The 17,803-nt window shown below is 40.9% G+C and overlaps 1 protein-coding gene across 1 annotated transcript in view; it reads right to left on the bottom strand.

The window, feature by feature from the left end:
• The window catches only part of LOC124722051 (homeobox protein unplugged-like), a gene marked incomplete at its 5' end in the record, with an annotated part of 428,619 nt that overhangs the window by 389,473 nt on the left and 21,343 nt on the right, over positions 1-17,803 (bottom strand). The window lies entirely within an intron of this gene.

The following is a 17,803-nucleotide window of genomic DNA, read 5'->3' as shown; positions in this document are numbered from 1 at the left end:
CAAAATACTTTTTTGGAGAAATTTCGTGTCGTGCAGATAACAGAAAAGGTGAAATGAGTTTTGTCTTTGAAAATCTGAGTGCCATGTTATGTAGAAGCTCATATATGCTAATTATCACTTAAACTGTTCACTTGTGCCCTTCAGAAAAGGAAACATAGGCAAAAATAAACAGACACAGCTATATGATTTATGTTTCGCTTGTACGGAAAACTTCTGTATTTAGTTTAATCCGTCTTTGCGAACCAAACTTGTTCTTTTTTTTTTTTTTTTTTTTTTTAAAGAAATCTCACCTTCTGCAAACCCCTGTGTTTTCCTTTTTCTACCAATACATGATTCGAAAATTGCGTAACATCTTCAGTGCGTTTCGTTTTATTAGACAAGATCTATGGATGGTTTTCTGATGTAGGCTCAAAAACTAAAACTTGTGTATTTTCTGTTTTGTTTTGATTGCTGACCTCTAATCACTTTAATTGTAAAGATGGTAGTGTACAGGTTGCCTTGCTTTATGTGTTTTTGTGGTTTTACGGGGTTTCATCAGCAAAGTAGTCGAATGAACTTATTCCAGTGTACTAGAATTAATTATTTTTAATACTTCTTCCGATGTTACATTCTCTGAACTTACCTTTCCCTTCGTATTGTAGTGTTTCTCTTTGTGGCTTGTAATTATATCCTCTGTTCTAAACATCTTTCTCTCTTAAAGAGATTTAGGAAAAATCTATGTCAACACATTCACTGCAAGATGGTATGTTATTCGCGTTGCTCAAGTGTGATTTGGCCGTTCTTGTTGTCTGACGGATAGGGTGGGCAGCTGTCTGTTACTGTTTGCTGATGACGCTGTAGTGTAAGGAAAAGCGTCGTCGGTGAGTGACCGTAGCAGGATACGCACAATGACTTAGACAGAATTTTTATTTGGTGCTTCTTCCAAATTAATAATCGAATACGGTATTGGTGATGTAGTGAATGACACAGTCATATCGATAAATACGTTGGCATAACGTTGCAAAGTGACGTGAAATGCAAAAAAGGGAGAAACGTGGTTGACTTGGGTTTATTAGGGGAATTCTAGGGACGTGTAGCTCATCTATAAACACAGTTGTGTGACCCATTCTTGCGTCTTGCTAGAGTGTTTTGTATCACCACTACGTCGGATGAAAGGAAGACATCGAAGGAATTCGGAAGCGTGCTGCTAAATTTGTTGCCGTTGGTTTCGATCGACACGCAAGTATAACTCAAACGCTCTGCGAACTCAAATGGGAATCCCTGGAGAAAAGAAGACGCTTTGTTCAGTAAATATTATTCAGAAAAGTTGTAGAGCAGTAACCACGGAAAGAAAAAGAACATGAACGTCCAAAAAATGATTACTGTTTAGAAAGTTTAGAGGACCGCCATTTGCGACTGACTGCAGAAAGATTCTCTTGCCATCAACGTATACTTCGCGTAAGGGCCACAACGATAACATAAAAGGAATTAGGGCTCGTACATCCGTTTTTCCCATGCTCAGTTTGGGAGTGGAACAGGGAAGGAACTGACTAGGAGTGGTAAAAGGTAATCTCCGTCAAGCACTGTATAGTGACTTGCGGTATATGTATGTAAGTGTAGATGAGAAAGTTCATCAACAAAAGCCAGCAGTTTCGCCTACCTGGAGAGGACCGCTACAAAGACGGACGAAACGACGGTTTTCTTGTGTAGCTGCTTTTGAGTTGCAAAATGACTCGGCCTAAAATTCAACAGAATTTAATGTAGATTCACATTGTCCATGGAATTCTGCGTACTGAAACTGAGATTATTCGTGATTGGCAGCAACTTGTAATTACAGTCACTGTTTATTGGACATTACAACTCTTACAAGTTTTAATTCGTACTCTTCACTGTTTTTCCAATACTATTTTTATTTTGGTCAGCAGCATTCTGAAAAATTCCCAATGAAATCATTGCAGTATAAATGAAACATCTTTATGACAATTACTGTTTCTTATCACGTACACCGGATTGTTAACAGAAACACTTGAGTCACTTTAAATCTGAACACAACTTGCTTAACAACTTCTTATTGTCATCTGAATTCTCTAATTAGAACTTTTCCTCAAATTGCATTTCCTCTTCTTACCCATTGCAGCCATTTATTTCACCTTTATTATTCACTAATATTCCACACAACTCTCTCCCTCAAATTGCAACCTACCAACAATGGCGACGCAAAGTCGATGGCTCACTCCCTCACTCCGACTGCTGTAGTCTCATTTGAATTAGTTACCATCTCACGATTAAGGCCCAAACTTGGAACGTTGTCGGAAAAGGCAGCCACCACAGCTCTCCGCGGCAGCAAAATATCGCTTTATAGTCTCAGTTTCCTTAAAAGTCATGTAAAAATCTGGAATGGTATCGATCTCCATAAGCGTTTCCAAAATCTTCAAAACTATGTTCTTAAATTTAATTGGGGCCCCAGTTAAGTTAGTTTATTTTAAGAAGGTGAAGCTTTCCCGTTCTGGAATTGGCTTGAAATTTATCATATCTCAAAAACTATTAAACTTGCTGAAATATTTTTTTTTCCATTGATTACCAAAATTCCCTCTTGGCAACGAATATTTCCAAATTCTGTATCGCACTGTGTTTATTATGTATAGGATTCGGAATTTTTTTTTTCAATTTTACCAATATTTACCTCCTGATGGGCACGACATTTAATCACGTACAAATTTTGAAATTTACGTATAGGATAGAACTCTATAGTATCTAATAACGTCCAAAATCGGTTCTTAATTTGAGGTAGGGACGAAGTTGGGTTTTTTCTTCAAGCAGGCGAAAATTTCACGCCCGAAAAAGTTTCCTACTTCAGAACTGAGAGGCAAGATACTTTGCACGGCGAAAGTCGCAACACACTGTCAGGCTCCCTTTGGTACGTTACTGACGGCAGCAGTGCAGCCCGTTAGCTCGCAAATACTAATTAACTGAAAAAGCACAAGCGTTCAGATCGTAGGATTTACATTGTCAGTACCTAATGGCAACCAAATGTCGGTCTCCCAAAGAACGAGACCTCCTGAAGACATGGTCTAGCACAGAGGTTCCCAAACTTTTCCTCTGAGGAACACTTTGAGAATCCTGATACTCTGATGGAACTCCTTGTTTATTTTTAAGGTTGATAAAATCTTTAAAAATGAGAGAATATCTTGCTTTATTCAGGTGTTACATCAGTTTTAAATCATAACTAATAACACAAAAATCATAACAACGTTTTATAAAAGTACGTATCATCAAAATGTCGAGAAAACACCGTGTTAATAGTGTATAGCGGAACGCTTATTCACTTCCAGTCTGTGAAACCCCGGTTCTATCAGAAGTGGGTCTTCCAACTCCCGAGCGATTGGGAGAAGTGCAAGCCGCCGCCGTGCAGGCTAGCAATGAGCGGAGGTGACAGGCCGGCTTATCGAGATGAACACGAGCTGGCTGCCAAACAGACGTCACGATTCTCATGTACGACCACAGACGCTGGTGACGCACCGGTTCCGGCGCGGCGTGGGTGGCACACTCCCCTGGAATCTTAAGACACGTCGCTTCTGTGTAGCGTCAGCGGCAGTTCCTCCAACAAACATAGTTGGCTTTCCCTTCTCCAGAATAACGCAGATGGGCAGCATAGTCAGAGGTGGCTTCCATGTAGGATTGATAGTTGTGGCATCCAAATGAGGGGTTACACTGGCCACACTGTAACGTTGCTGGTTGGACAGTTACGTAAAGGAATGAAGAGGAAGGAAAATATTCTCATTTCTTAATATTGCGAGGAGTTACTCTGTTCCACACTCTCAAGATTGACCAGATTCCAATTGTATTAGCTATAGGAACTCAGTGTCCCACTGGTAGGCAACGGTTACGCGTCCTGTACATCAAATTATGATACTTATCATCGGGACCATGCTTAGAAGAGATCTCCCTCTTTCCAACAAACATACTAACATTCATGAGGACGTAAAACTAAGTATTTAGAAATTTATTAGCAACAATATTGAATGGAAAAACGGGCGGGCGCAGTAAGTTAATGACTGGCTGTGTCCGCCAGGATATATGGTACACAACCATTCACAGGGAGGGCGCCACACGCCAAGGCCAGTCTCCACAGAGGCGCAATATATGACCACACGATACACAGATCACACAAGACACAGACTATATGCTTCCTTCTTACGTCACGAAAATAGTTCCCAAGGAACATCTACTTCCAAAACGCGGATTTACAGCTCTGGTCAGAGTGTATCAACAGGTTAGTTTGACGATACCAACGCACATTGTCAACTGTATCCAGAGTATTCCCTAAGACTACATCAGGACTGTGTTTATAGTCGATGGCTAGTTGAGCCACTGAACATTCTACTACTTTTGTTGGGCACCATTCACTGCTTTTAGGACTAGACTAGTGTTCAAAGACTGATCTGCGCAACTGAACATTCAACGACACTGTCACACACCATCTTCATACTTGAGTTCAGTAGTACGACACTAGCACTAAGACTCACACGCAACCACATTTTATTTATTTATTTCTTGTTCCAGTGAGCCATGTTGTGTCAATATCACAGGATATGGAACGTGTCAGAAAACTATGGTAGCACATAAAAACAAAAAAAACAGTAAACAGTAACTTACGTACTCCTACAGAAAATCAATTTTGAGAGATAAATAAATATTACAAAATAATAAGTGTTACAGAAAATAAATATTGCAAAATAGGTGTTTACAATAAAGAATACTCAGGACTATAAATGTAGATTTGGGCATATACGAGGGTTGGAACTTCAATAGTGGCAACTATTTATTTACAGCTCGTTCAAAATAGATACGTGTTTCAAAGTTCTACTGACCTTCAGAGTAGTCACCAGCATTGTGTATAACCCGTTGCCAGCGACGTGGAAGTCGTAGGACACTCTTATAGTGCCAGTTCTGTTGACAGTCCGAGCGGCGCGGTCTATTGCCCGACGAATTTGTATCAGTTCTAAAGTGAATGTCGTGAAGTGTTTTCTTCAGTTTAGAAATCGATTTGAACTTACGGGGAGTGCAGTAGGTAGTATAGCGCTTAGCAGCCCCATCAGTCAAACAAATCAGTAACAGCTTGCACTGTACGTGCTTGAGCATTGTCCTGCAAAATGATGGTCAGGTCCTGCAGAAAGTGTCATCGCTTCTGTCTCGATGCTGTTCATTTTTGGAACCAGCTAAATACTTTAAACATAGCAGCGATTTGAATTTCTCTAGTTACTCGAGTAAAATATGAGTGCCAATTATTAAAATCCTCAGCATAAGAATAAGAACGTTTAGATGTTTAACTTATTTCTAGTGATAATCGTAACTGAGAGATAGTGGGATGTATTGAAAATTCACTGTTAACACAACAAAGGAATATGTAACTGCAATTAAATTAAATAACAACGTAAGTGGCTAAACTGTTGCTCAGCTGGAAGCAAAAGAAATACAATAAAAAATTAATAAACATACATGTCGAGAAGAAACAGCCTAGCATACATGAACTTCTCTTTAGGTTGGTAGGGGATGACAAGTGCGACGCGGCTTTGACGCTAGTCTCTGTTCTTCCACTTAACGTCTCGTTTTGACGTCCCTCGTCTCTTGCAGAAAGATCTGCAACCCAGCATTCCTCGATTTCGTCTTTAAATTATAATAAATCGGCTGTTGAGCTTGTCTGTCTAAATCTTCATGGGATGCCAGTCACGGTAATGGACAAACTAGTTGTTGTGGATATCCACCGCAATCGTGCATAAATAATGGCTTACAGTTGTGTATTTAGTTACCAATACCTCTATGTAACATTTATTCACATTGAGAGATACGTCATTAAACATTCATTTATTCTTCGATCTTACATTTTAGTTCTAATTAACATACTGCTGTGGTTGTGCAAGGTGGTTATATCTTTCGCTACTTTAACCAGTGTAGACGGAAAACTATTAACTTATGGGTACCGAACATTATTGGAATGGTGTCCAGACTGTGCACTGCAGGATTTGCTTTATTAGTAGTGTTGGTGTCATGACTTCACGTTAGGCGCCATCACTGGTACGGTCACGTATGGTTGAAATAGAGGCATCATTCTGCATTACAGCTGCAGAAAGTCAACATGGATCTGGATAAGGCGAGGAGGGCTTTAGTTGTAAGGGGTTTTATCAAAACGAAAGCAATAGTGTTGCTCTTCGCGAGTATTGACGTACTGAAAAAATATGGTGAGTTCCTCTTTCCTCATCGGGGTTGAAGAAGATGATTAGAAAATTCAAATTAACTGGCGATTTGGGAACAGCTCGTGGAGGGGCCGACGGCCAATTGAGCCACACACTGTTGAAGAATTTGCTATAGCTAAGGCTGAGAATTCTGGACGCAACGTTCGATCATCAAGCAGTGCATGAGCTGTGTCACATCAGCTGCACATTCCACGGTCTGCCATTCACGAAATGATGTCTCTAACGCAGTTTCGAACTGTCGTGGGTGAAAATGGTCGTCCGGTTCAGCAATGTTTGTAACCTGGAAAGTAGACACGGTACATAATTAACAAATGTTACCCTCCGATGTTGAAATTAAAATGTTTCTTTCAATGGTTTATTTGTTATTTCTGTATCGCATATTCTTACAAATGTTTCCACGAAGATTCGTTGTCCTTCAAGCACTCGTTTTTCATGGGGGCCTTCCCAAGAAGCGTAAGTTTAATTATAACCACCCTGTACATTAAAGATCAGAGGTTCGCCATTTGTCAAGTCATATCTCGGAAACGAAGTACTTTTTTTTTTTTTTTTTTTTGAACATCAGTCTACTGACTGGTTTGATGCGGCCCGCCACGAATTCCTTTCCTGTGCTAACCTCTTCATCTCAGAGTAGCACTTGCAACCTACGTCCTCAATTATTTGCTTGACGTATTCCAGTCTCTGTCTTCCTCTACAGTTTTTGCCCTCTACAGCTCCCTCTAGTACCATGGAAGTCATTCCCTCATGTCTTAGCAGATGTCCTATCATCCTGTCCCTTCTCCTTATCAGTGTTTTCCACATATTCCTTTCCTCTCCGATTCTGCGTAGAACCTCCTCATTCCTTACCTTATCCGTTCACCTAATTTTCAACATTCGTCTATAGCACCACATCTCAAATGCTTCGATTCTCTTCTGTTCCGGTTGTCTCACAGTCCATGTTTCACTACCATACAATGCTGTACTCCAGACGTACATCCTCAGAAATTTCTTCCTCAAATTAAGGTCAGTATTTGATATTAGTGGACTTCTCTTGGCCAGAAATGCCTTTTTTGCCATAGCGAGTCTGCTTTTGATGTCCTCCTTGCTCCGTCCGTCATTGGTTATTTTACTGCCTAGGTAGCAGAATTCCTTAACTTCATTGACTTCGTGACCATCAATCCTGATGTTAAGTTTCTCGCTGTTCTCATTTCTACTACTTCTCATTACCTTCGTCTTTCTGCGATTTACTCTCAAGCCATACTGTGTACTCATTAGACTGTTCACTCCGTTCAGCAGATCATTTAATTCTTCTTCACTTTCACTCAGGATAGCAATGTCATCAGCGAATCGTATCATTGATATCCTTTCACCTTGTATTTTAATTCCACTCCTGAACCTTTCTTTTATTTCCATCATTGCTTCCTCGATATACTGATTGAAGTACTACCACACAAATAATACATATGCACCAGCTGAGCAAGACATGAGACCACAATGGTGCTCGAGGAAGCCAGATAATATGAACACATCAAACAGATTGCCTCATGAATAGAATCATGTAGACACACTAGACTTATAGTATGAAGAATAATGGTTCAAATATCCGACCAGTCATCCAGACCTGAGTTTTCCGTGGTTTCCGTAGAATGTCGGAACAGATCCTTCTGAGGAACACAGTCAGTTTCCTTCTTCATTCTTCCCAGTTGGAACATCTGCTCCGTCTCTAATGCCAATAACTAGGGATTACGAAAATATCGATCATCCGAAATCAAACTTGCGCTTTTCTCGCATGACATCATCAAAGCAAATGATGAACGCAATCGAGTGGATCTTTTTTTTACTTTCGAAAAGCATTTGACTCACCAGCAGAACACAGCAAGTGTCATAACCAGATTTCCCAGAAACTTCGCTCAGTCGAAGAAGAGTTAAAATAAGCGAACATAGATACTAGTCCTTTTCCTGAGAAAACGACGGTCAAAGTTTTCGACGTAATTTACATGCTCTTTAGCGCTCAATAATGTCAACGGGAATGGTGGCAGATTGGCTAGCGGTGCGGTCTCTCAGATTTGTGCCTCATGTTCGAAATCCGAATATTGTTTTTATTCATTATTTATCTTTTTTCATTTATCTATCCATGTTCACAGAAGGTTATTACAGGAACGTTTCTTATCAAGTTTGGGGATGCAAGGGAGTTGTGTTAATTGTAAAATGTCAACTGCGCTTGACAATAAGTGTCACAGACTTCTTATATATTTGTATATGCTATTTTCAGGCTGTTACAATATTTTTAGCCGGCCGCGGTGGTCTCGCGGTTCTAGGCGCGCAGTCCGGAACCGTGCGACTGCTACGGTCGCAGGTTCGAATCCTGCCTCGGGCATGGATGTGTGTGTTGTCCTTAGGTTAGTTAGGTTTAAGTAGTTCTAAGTTCTAGGGGACTGATGGCCACAGCAGTTGAGTCCCATAGTGCTCAGAGCCATTTTTTTAACAATATTTTTAAATTCTCGTATTCTTATATTTCATTCTTATATCAATTCTTCTATTAATGTCCGCCCCCGTTATCTGAGTGGTAAGCGCGGCGGAATGCCACGCCAAGGGGGCAGGAAATTTTCTCCGCTCTGGGATTGGGTGTTGTGTTGTTTTCATCATCATTTCATCCCTATCTCTGATGCGCAAGTTGCCCAATGCGTCGTCGAATACAATACGTACTTGCCGTCGGCGCCCGAACTTCCCCGAATGGGGGACTCCCGGCCCACAAGCCGAACCCTCATTTCCATTTCCTTCTATTAACTTTTATTTTTATTCATGAGGAAGATCTGATGCATTCCCTTGGACACTACCGAACGCAGAAACATTCGAAACATACATTCACTACAGTAACATTTCCTCGTACGAATCGCACTCGGGAAAGGAAAGTACAGTAGAGCGTCGATTATCCGAAGTAATTGGGGGACATGGGTGTTCGGAAAACTGGTTTGTTCGGATAATCGAACTGTACATGTTTATTTGCCAAAAAGAAGTACTGTACAGTAAATTTATTCATAAAAACAGGCATCTCTTTTAGTATTACAAAGTAACATACAAAGGCAACTTCAGCAGGAATATATAGTATGTGGGACAGTTTAGTAAACAAAAATATGTACATATTACATACGCATTTTGCATGAACAATACACACAGTATACAAAATTAACGTTTAAAAAAATCCTGTATTTTGATCTGTCTAAGCAAGCCTAGACGCTTACGAGCAGCTAAGTCACGTACTTTTTTCATTACAGATATCTGAAACTGGTCACTTTCATATTGGGCTTCAAACCATAACAAGGCAGTCTCTAAACAAGTGAATGCCTCAGGAGCTGTTGGTATACTTTCATCTTCACTTTCTGGAACACTGATTGATGGGATGCTGGTGGCGGCCGGCCGCGGTGGTCTAGCGGTTCTAGAAGCTCAGTCCGGAGCCGCGCGACTGCTACGGTCGCAGGTTCGAATCCTGCCTCGGGCATGGATGTGTGTGATGTCCTTAGGTTAGTTAGTTTTAAGTAGTTCTAAGTTCTAGGGGACTGATGACCATAGATGTTAAGTCCCATAGTGCTCAGAGCCATTTGAACCATTTTTTATTTTTTTTTTTTTTTTTTTTTTTGCTGGTGGCGTCATCTTGATCAGTGACGACGTTTACAATCTCGCTGTCCTGCATGATTTGGTGTCCTGGATCTGCATCATCCATATTCATCCATTCATGAACGTCTTCTTCATCACATTCGTGGCAATCTATTTCTTTTAGCATACCGAGAATTTCGGGCATATCATTCTGTTCGTCATTTTCAATCATACCTTGTGAATTTTCTTGTGTCCAAAATTTTATTCCAGGCTTTCTTCAAATTCTCTTCCTTTACACTATTCCATGCTGCGCTGATCATGTAGGACGCGTCTTTCAAGTCAATATTCTTATGATTTTTTAAGAGACTTCCTTCTCCATCCTCTTCTCTTTCTAACAATAAGTTACGCAACAGTTCTTTCCTGTAATATCTTTTGAAAGTCTCAATAACGACTTGATCCATGGGCTGTAATAAGGAGGTCTTTTTCGTTTCGAATATCACATGACGGATGAGTTGGTGCATTGTCAAGGAGAAGTAGTGTTTCCTACCTCTTCCCATACTTTAGCTGATGAGCTTTTACAGAGGGTACGAAAACGTCCAGAAACCACTTCATAAAAATCGTACTATCCATCCAGGCACTCTTTTCTGAGGTGTACACAACAGGCAAGCCTGACATATTAACGTGCTTGAAACAACGCGGTTTTTTACTTTTACCAACGACGAACATAGTCAGTCGGTGACTTCCAGTAGCATTAGCACACGCGAAAGCTGTAATACGGTCCTTGCTTGTTTTAGGACCAGGTGCTGCTAATTCATGACGTGAAACAAGAGTTTTTCGCGGTAAAGCTTTCCAGTTAAGTCCAGTTTCATCAGCATTGTAAACGTTTTCGAGAGCATAATCTTCTTCCCTTAATACGTCCCTTAGTTTCACTTTGAAAGAATCAGCTGCTGAAGAATCAGCCGACAGTTTTTCTCCCTGTATTGTAAGCTCACGAATGCCGTGTCTTGACTTGAAGCGCTTTAACCAGCCCGTGCTCGCTTTTAAGTTCGAAGGCCCTCCAAGTTTTTCGTTGAACTGCATTGCCTTCTCACACAGAATGGGACCTGAGATAGGTTCTCCTTCCGATCTCTTTTGTGTAAACCACTTGCAAACAGCATCATCTAGATATGTGTTAGTGGCGAACTTCATAGTTTTACGGCTTGTTGATCCATCAGCAGAATCAAGCATGGCTATAAAATTTGCTATGCTTGTCTTTTGTTTTTTTTATATCCGTAATTATCGACTTCCCCACCTTGTACTCATTGGATAAAGTGGTTGCAGATTCACCTTCTTCTAACCTTTTAATAATCTCGTACTTGTCCCTCATAGAAAGGACAACACGTTAACGTTTAAGCATCTTGTATCGTCAAGTTCACTTCTTCACGCAGCAGCACACAAGTGGTCGTAACAGAGAACAGAAGGTGACTGCACCGTGAGAAGCTCTTCTTGGGGGCGCGCAATCCTTCAAACTGCGCGGAGCGGCACGCCTCAACTTTGATACTGCCGCTACTTCTACTACCAGTGCCAAACCGACAGAAGTGTGCTGATTGTTCAAACACAGCGACTGGCGGCTTGGCCGGTCAGCAGCGCCTTGTGAAGGCCCCATTAGAAGCAATGTTCCGCCAGCGGTGGTCCAGTGCGGCAACTACTGTGGGAAACTTGGTTTGGAAGTGAGGGGGACGATGGAAGGTAGGGTGGGAGTGTGAGTAACAGGTGCGAGCGAGTACACAGTTCGGTTAAGCGGTCGTTCGGTTGACCGACGTTCGGATAGTCGACGCTCTACTGTATTTAACACTGCCGAAGATTTCATGTGTTGGCAATAATTTCGCTGCGAACCACGCATAACGCATCACTTTACCCAAAACTGGCGCCTGAAATCGATTATGCATCAAGATACACTACGTGAATTTCACCGAAAACAATTTCTAATATTTTTCTCATTCATTTATTGTTTTATTTTAATTAGTGCACAAGATGTACAATTAGTGGACGAATAAGGACAACGACATTTCAATATAAATTAGAAAACATTCGTGTAGTACGGCTATGAGCAGATAAATGGAAACAAAAATGAAAATAAAATCGGGTTTCGACTACGAAGGGCAAAAGTGCGATGGTGGGACACTAGCCTTTGTGCCAGCCCTTCGGCTGAAATGTTTATTCGCTTTGACCACAGTTTTCTCAGAAACAGTCGAGTATCTACGGATAAGCCGAGACACGGGTTCGCTTACTTTGACGCCACTTCCACTAAGCGACGTTTCTGAGAAATCGTGTTATGGCACTTACCGTGTTCACCTCATCTGCATGATACTGACGTTTATCATTAAAACGACGACTATATGGGGCCTCAAACACAATTTGCGAGCGCAGGGATGATTTCTTGGTAGGGAGTATGCAGTATGTTATCTCGAATGGAGTCAGGGGCAGAAATAGAAGTAACTTCAAGTGTACCTCAGGGAAGTGTGTTGGGACCCATGTGCATACGAACTGGCAAACAATATTTACAGTAACGTCAGAATTTTTGCGGCTGATGCACTTAAATATAATGAAATTCTACCCGGAAGAAGCTACGCAAGTATTCAGTCAGCTCTTAATAGGATTTCAAAATGTTGTAAATATTGGCGTATTGTTTTAATATCCAGAAACGTAAAAGAGCGCACTTCACAAAACGCACAAAAGTGGTATCCTATGACAACATTATTAGTGAGTCAAATCATGTAATTAACTCGCTGTAACAATATGAACGAATCTTCTCCGTTTTCTTCTGCCTTTGTGCCGCATCGACGTAGGATCGGCACGGTTATTAAAATATTTGGCACGATTGATGCAAGCGGTTGCCAGGTGCCCTTCCTGTCGCAACCCCGGAACCCCCCCCCCCCCCTCCAGGACAGGAATGTATAGCACAACTGTGAGCATATAGTATTATTCGTATGAAAATTAGCGAAAGCTTTCTAAATATGTGCCAGTCGTGTAACTGAGGGTGAACTCAGATACCAGCCCGGTGTTCAGCTGGTGCGAGAAACCGCCTGAAAACCACATCCAGGCTGGTTCGCACACCGACCCTTGTTAACGCTTTCGCTGCTGTGGACGTCCTGGTACGCTGTTCCGCAGGTGGTGAGGATGTGTATAAATGCTCCACTCGGGTTCGCCTACAGTGCTATGGACGTCTGTTTGCATCATGAGCTCCCAACCTCTCCCTGCTCTAGAAGAGTTACTTCCATATCTCCAAGCTCCAAGCACTATGGGACTTAACATCTGAGGTCATCAGTCCCCTAGACTTAGAACTACTTAAACCTAACTAACCTAAGGACGTCACACACATCCATTCCCGACGCAGGATTCGAACCTGCGACCGCAGCAACAGCGCGGTTCCGGACTGAAGCGCCTAGACCCGTTCGGCCACAGAGGCCGGCTTTCCATATCTCGGTGAATAAAATAGTTTCGAGTATTTAGCATAACCTCATTGCGTGCTATCATATGAAAAACCTCGTTTCGATATTTAGAATTGTTTATGAGATATGAGGATTGTTATAACCACAAGCTTTGAGATGCACAATGACGTCAGTGGACGCGATGCGCGTCGCCGTTCACAGGATATAAAACTTAACAACTCGGTAATGAAATATCTTTCTGCTCTCAGTTTTAAATGCGATTTCGATATCTTGTCTACCTTCTGTTCACTGTAGGGTATGAGCTAAAACCAACAATACGCAAAGTTTACGCAGTGCGTTTTTTCTTCTGTAAAATCTTTAAAATTTCGCACACTGTTTTCCGTAATTTGATGCAAAAAAAATGGCTCTGAGCACTATGGGACTTAACATCTGAGGACATCAGTCCCCTAGAACTTAGAACTACTTAAACCTAACTAACCTAAGGACATCACACACATCCATGCCCGAGGCAGGATTCGAACCTGCGACCGTAGTGGTGGCGCGGTTCCGGATTGAAGCGCCTAGAACCGCTCGACCACATCGGCCAGCTAATTTGATGCAACGTAGTATCTATGGAATACAATTAAAAGAAATTTAGTCCGTTGTCGAGCGATGATACCAGTTCAAAACATCGGATTATAAATATTTGATATTGGTCGGAACGCCGTCTTTCAGCACGGACACCAGCGGTACAGCCGTAACAATGGAGAGAGAACGTTTGTAGAAGTGAGAGCCTTTTCGGTCGGGCAGATCCGATCTGGGACCGGTAACAATTTGTAGCAGTGTGAAATGGAATGATAAAATGGCCTCAACCGTAGGTAAGGGACAGCGTTACGCAAAACCTAACAACACTGAACAAACAGACGCTTGAAGACAGACGCTGTGTATTCCGTAGTAGTTCACTTACGAAGTTTCAAGAATGTTAAAAGAGGACAGGCGGAAGAGAAATAACTAATAAACCATTGAAAGAAACGCATTTTAATTTCCACATTAGAGGACAGTATTTGTTAGCTGCGAACCACGTTTACGTTCCATGTTACAAACGTTGTTCAGTATGACGACCATCTGCATACGTGACAGCCCGGAGCCGCACTATAGACTGGTCTACTGCTGAAACTACCTGTCAGATTAAAACTGTGTGCCGGACCGAGACTCGAACTCAGGACCTTTGCCTTTCACGCGCAAGTGCTCTATCATCTGAGCTACCCAAGCACGACTCACGCCCGTCCTCACAGCTTCACTTCTGCCAGTACCTCGCCTTCTACCTTCCAAACTTTACAGAAGATCTCCTGCGCAGGAGGAATGCTGATAAGGACTGGAATGGGGCGCTGTGCTACGCCTGTTATCCTCCCTCAAAAATCAATGAATCAGTGACCTGGTGGCAGACCAATTTCCAAAACTTATCGAAAACACATCGCACCATTTTACTCAGCCGTTTAATTCTTTTGCTGTCCATCCAATCTTTGCTCTCAGCCACTCTAAATACTAACACTAATCAACTAATTCTAGTTACTTCATACATTTTTTTCTTTTCGATGTGCTTATTGCAAAAAATTTAAGTCCTATCATAACTTGCCTCATTAACATTTCCCACTTACTGTTAACATTTAAGTGCACTAGAGCAAATAGTAAAATGTCATCAGGCTCTATTAAGACGCGTTCCTTCTTCGTTTTCCCACTCTGAGGACGTGAAATTATTCTTGATGACTACTGACCATAGTTTTAGTAATACAGATCCCTCTCTATGAATGCTGCCCACCTTTGGACTTCCCACTAATTTAATGAATGTAACGGAAGATGTGGCATTAATGTATACATACTAACATTGGCAAAATCAATGCGCTGTTTCTCATATCTGTTAGTAAACATTTTGTTGAAACCGAGTTGCAGCTTTATGAAAACCTATGAATACTCAGGTTTTTTCCCTTTGCTTGTTTCGAATTGAATGTCTCATCAATGTACTTCGTGATGACTTTGGTGAAAATCTTCTACATCACGGAGAAGAGACTGACAGGCCAATAGATATTTTAATTCTCATCTTTCTTCTTTCTTGTGAAGTAAAATAATTACAGCATTACGCTAGATTCGAAGAATTCGTTTGCTACTCTGACGTTCAGTACATGATTTTATTTGTTGCGTTTGCATTTGTTTCCTTCCAGTTTAAAAACTTTCTATGGAAATTACATCACCTCTAGCCGGCTTCTCAGTTTTGACAGAGCAAAATCTTTATGCACTTAATCTGGAATTATTTTAAAAAATACCGTTATTTTCATTATTAGCTTTCTCTGTTTCTGATTCATTTCTTAAACTGTTTATAAACTTAAAGAAATCTTTAAATACTTGGAGCATTTTGTTGTTCATCACAGTGCCACCTGTCATCTGAAATGATAAAATGTTATGTCTACCCAAAATCTGCATGTATTTTGTTTTCTTCATATTATTAATGTTTCCAGCGGCTTCTCTTCTCAAATTTTCATTGTATCTTGAAGACATACTTTTATTTAAATCAACATGTTCAGTTACTTTCAAAAAAAGTAACTGAAACTGTCTCCTTCTCTTTAATAGTTGTCTCGTTCCATTTCTTGTTCTCTTGCTTCCTTCGAACCTCCGAGCATCTTTTGTTGTTTGCATAAATAGGTTTTACAGACGATAAAACATAAAATACCATACCATCACTTGGCACGTAGCTAAGCGAAGAAACATTATTATCATTTGCAGCCCTGTTGCAGGAAAGCATTCCACGATTAAAGCAGATGAGTGTCGCGGTGTCCTCAGAGAAATTAGCCGCACGTGTAGTGCCAGCTGTTTTTCATGTAGCAATTTAACAGCCATTTCAGTGCTCCTTTACTACAATAACGTCTAACAGCGCACCACTTGTAATAGCTATGGAGAGTATTTGTGTTTGGTAGGACAGACACATAGTAGCATGTTAATTAGACAAAGAACTGATTGTCTTTTGAACAAATGTGACGTTCGCAGAAGTGTTATGGTTTTAGCTGAAATACATCTTTAATCGTGTTCGAGACAAACTTGTACCACGTACTAAAAACGTCAAAGCTCCACCAAGGTCTGGTCCTACCATTTGGCAAATGCTACGGAAACATAGATCGCTATACTCTCGCCATAAAACAGAATGTATCGAAACTGATAGAGAAAAAATAATAACAATGCGTGCATCTCGAAAAAGGGCTAAGCAAGTATACGTGGAACCTGCAATAATTTCCCCAGTCAGATCTTGAAGATAGCTCTACCTTAAAATAGTAGAACGTTCTCTTTCTATGAAAAGTCAATGAATGGATCGAAATGTTCCGTTTAATTTCCAGTGAATCAATATGTTGTTGAAAATGAGGACAACAGAGAGATACATAAGAGAAAGATTACATTTTGCATTTAAAAATATATTCATGGATGAAGATACTACCATATCAATGTTTGATCGTCCTGAATAACCACGAATGAAAGAGTGAAATAGGTACTTGCAGCATTGAAAAGCAGTTGAGGGTACTCAAATCGAAGAAAGCACCAGGTCCTGACCTGTACCACATTTATTCCACTTCACATTGATAACGCTGCGGAATCAGCATATATCTTAGATTAATTTTGTCGAAAGGACCCACGGGCATCAGAAAGATCGGTGGCCACTCCGATTTGCAATAAGGAGACAAGAAAGAATTACCGAATTTCTGACCCATATAACAGACACCAGCTGGAGGATTATTGAATGTATTCTCATTCTAAGCTCGAGCACTCTACTGGAAGAAAAGACGTTTCTCTTAACGAATCAAGAAAAACCACTCCTGGGAAGCACACCTAGTTTTTTTTATACACGATATATTGCAAATAGTAGATGAAGATGAGTAGGAATATTTCGTCTTTCTAGCGTTTCGACGGGTGTTTGATACTCTGTCAAAGTCTTAACTGATAACCAGAATACGCTCTTTACAAATATCTGATTCCTTATAAGATATTATTACTAGGACCAAGTATCAAAAAATAAAGGATGGCGAAAGTTCAAGAGAACTGAAAATAACACCGGGTGTGGAAGCGTAATGGGAACTCTAATGTTCTCAATATAATATGTAAAATATTTATCGGATGCGATCAAATTGATCAATGACGATGCTGTTGTCCACAGAAACGTATCGTCGTGTAATAACCCTCTGAATTACGGACGCATATCACTGACCTAAATTTACAGAAGGATTCTGAAACATACACTGTCTTCTAACAATGTAAATTAATCTTCCTCGGCGTTTTCCACTGATGAATTCTTCTCGGGTTATCAGCCGAGTGGTGGCATCGTCTTGTCGCAACGTTTCAATGAGTTTCGTACCCATCATCTTCTGGCGAAGACGATGGGTACGAAACTCATTGAAACGTTGCGACAAGACGACGCCACCACTCGGTTGATAACCCGAGAAGAATTCATCAATATACATTACCTCGAACAAAACGATCTATTGACACACAATAAGCACGTATTCGTAAAATTTCGCTCTTTCGCAACACAACTAGCACGAAGTAATGAGC

This window comes from Schistocerca piceifrons, chromosome X (assembly GCF_021461385.2).
Source record: "Schistocerca piceifrons isolate TAMUIC-IGC-003096 chromosome X, iqSchPice1.1, whole genome shotgun sequence".
NCBI lineage: Eukaryota > Metazoa > Arthropoda > Insecta > Orthoptera > Acrididae > Schistocerca > Schistocerca piceifrons.
Note: the sequence above shows the minus strand (reverse complement) of the source record. Positions and strands in the feature narration are given on the sequence as shown.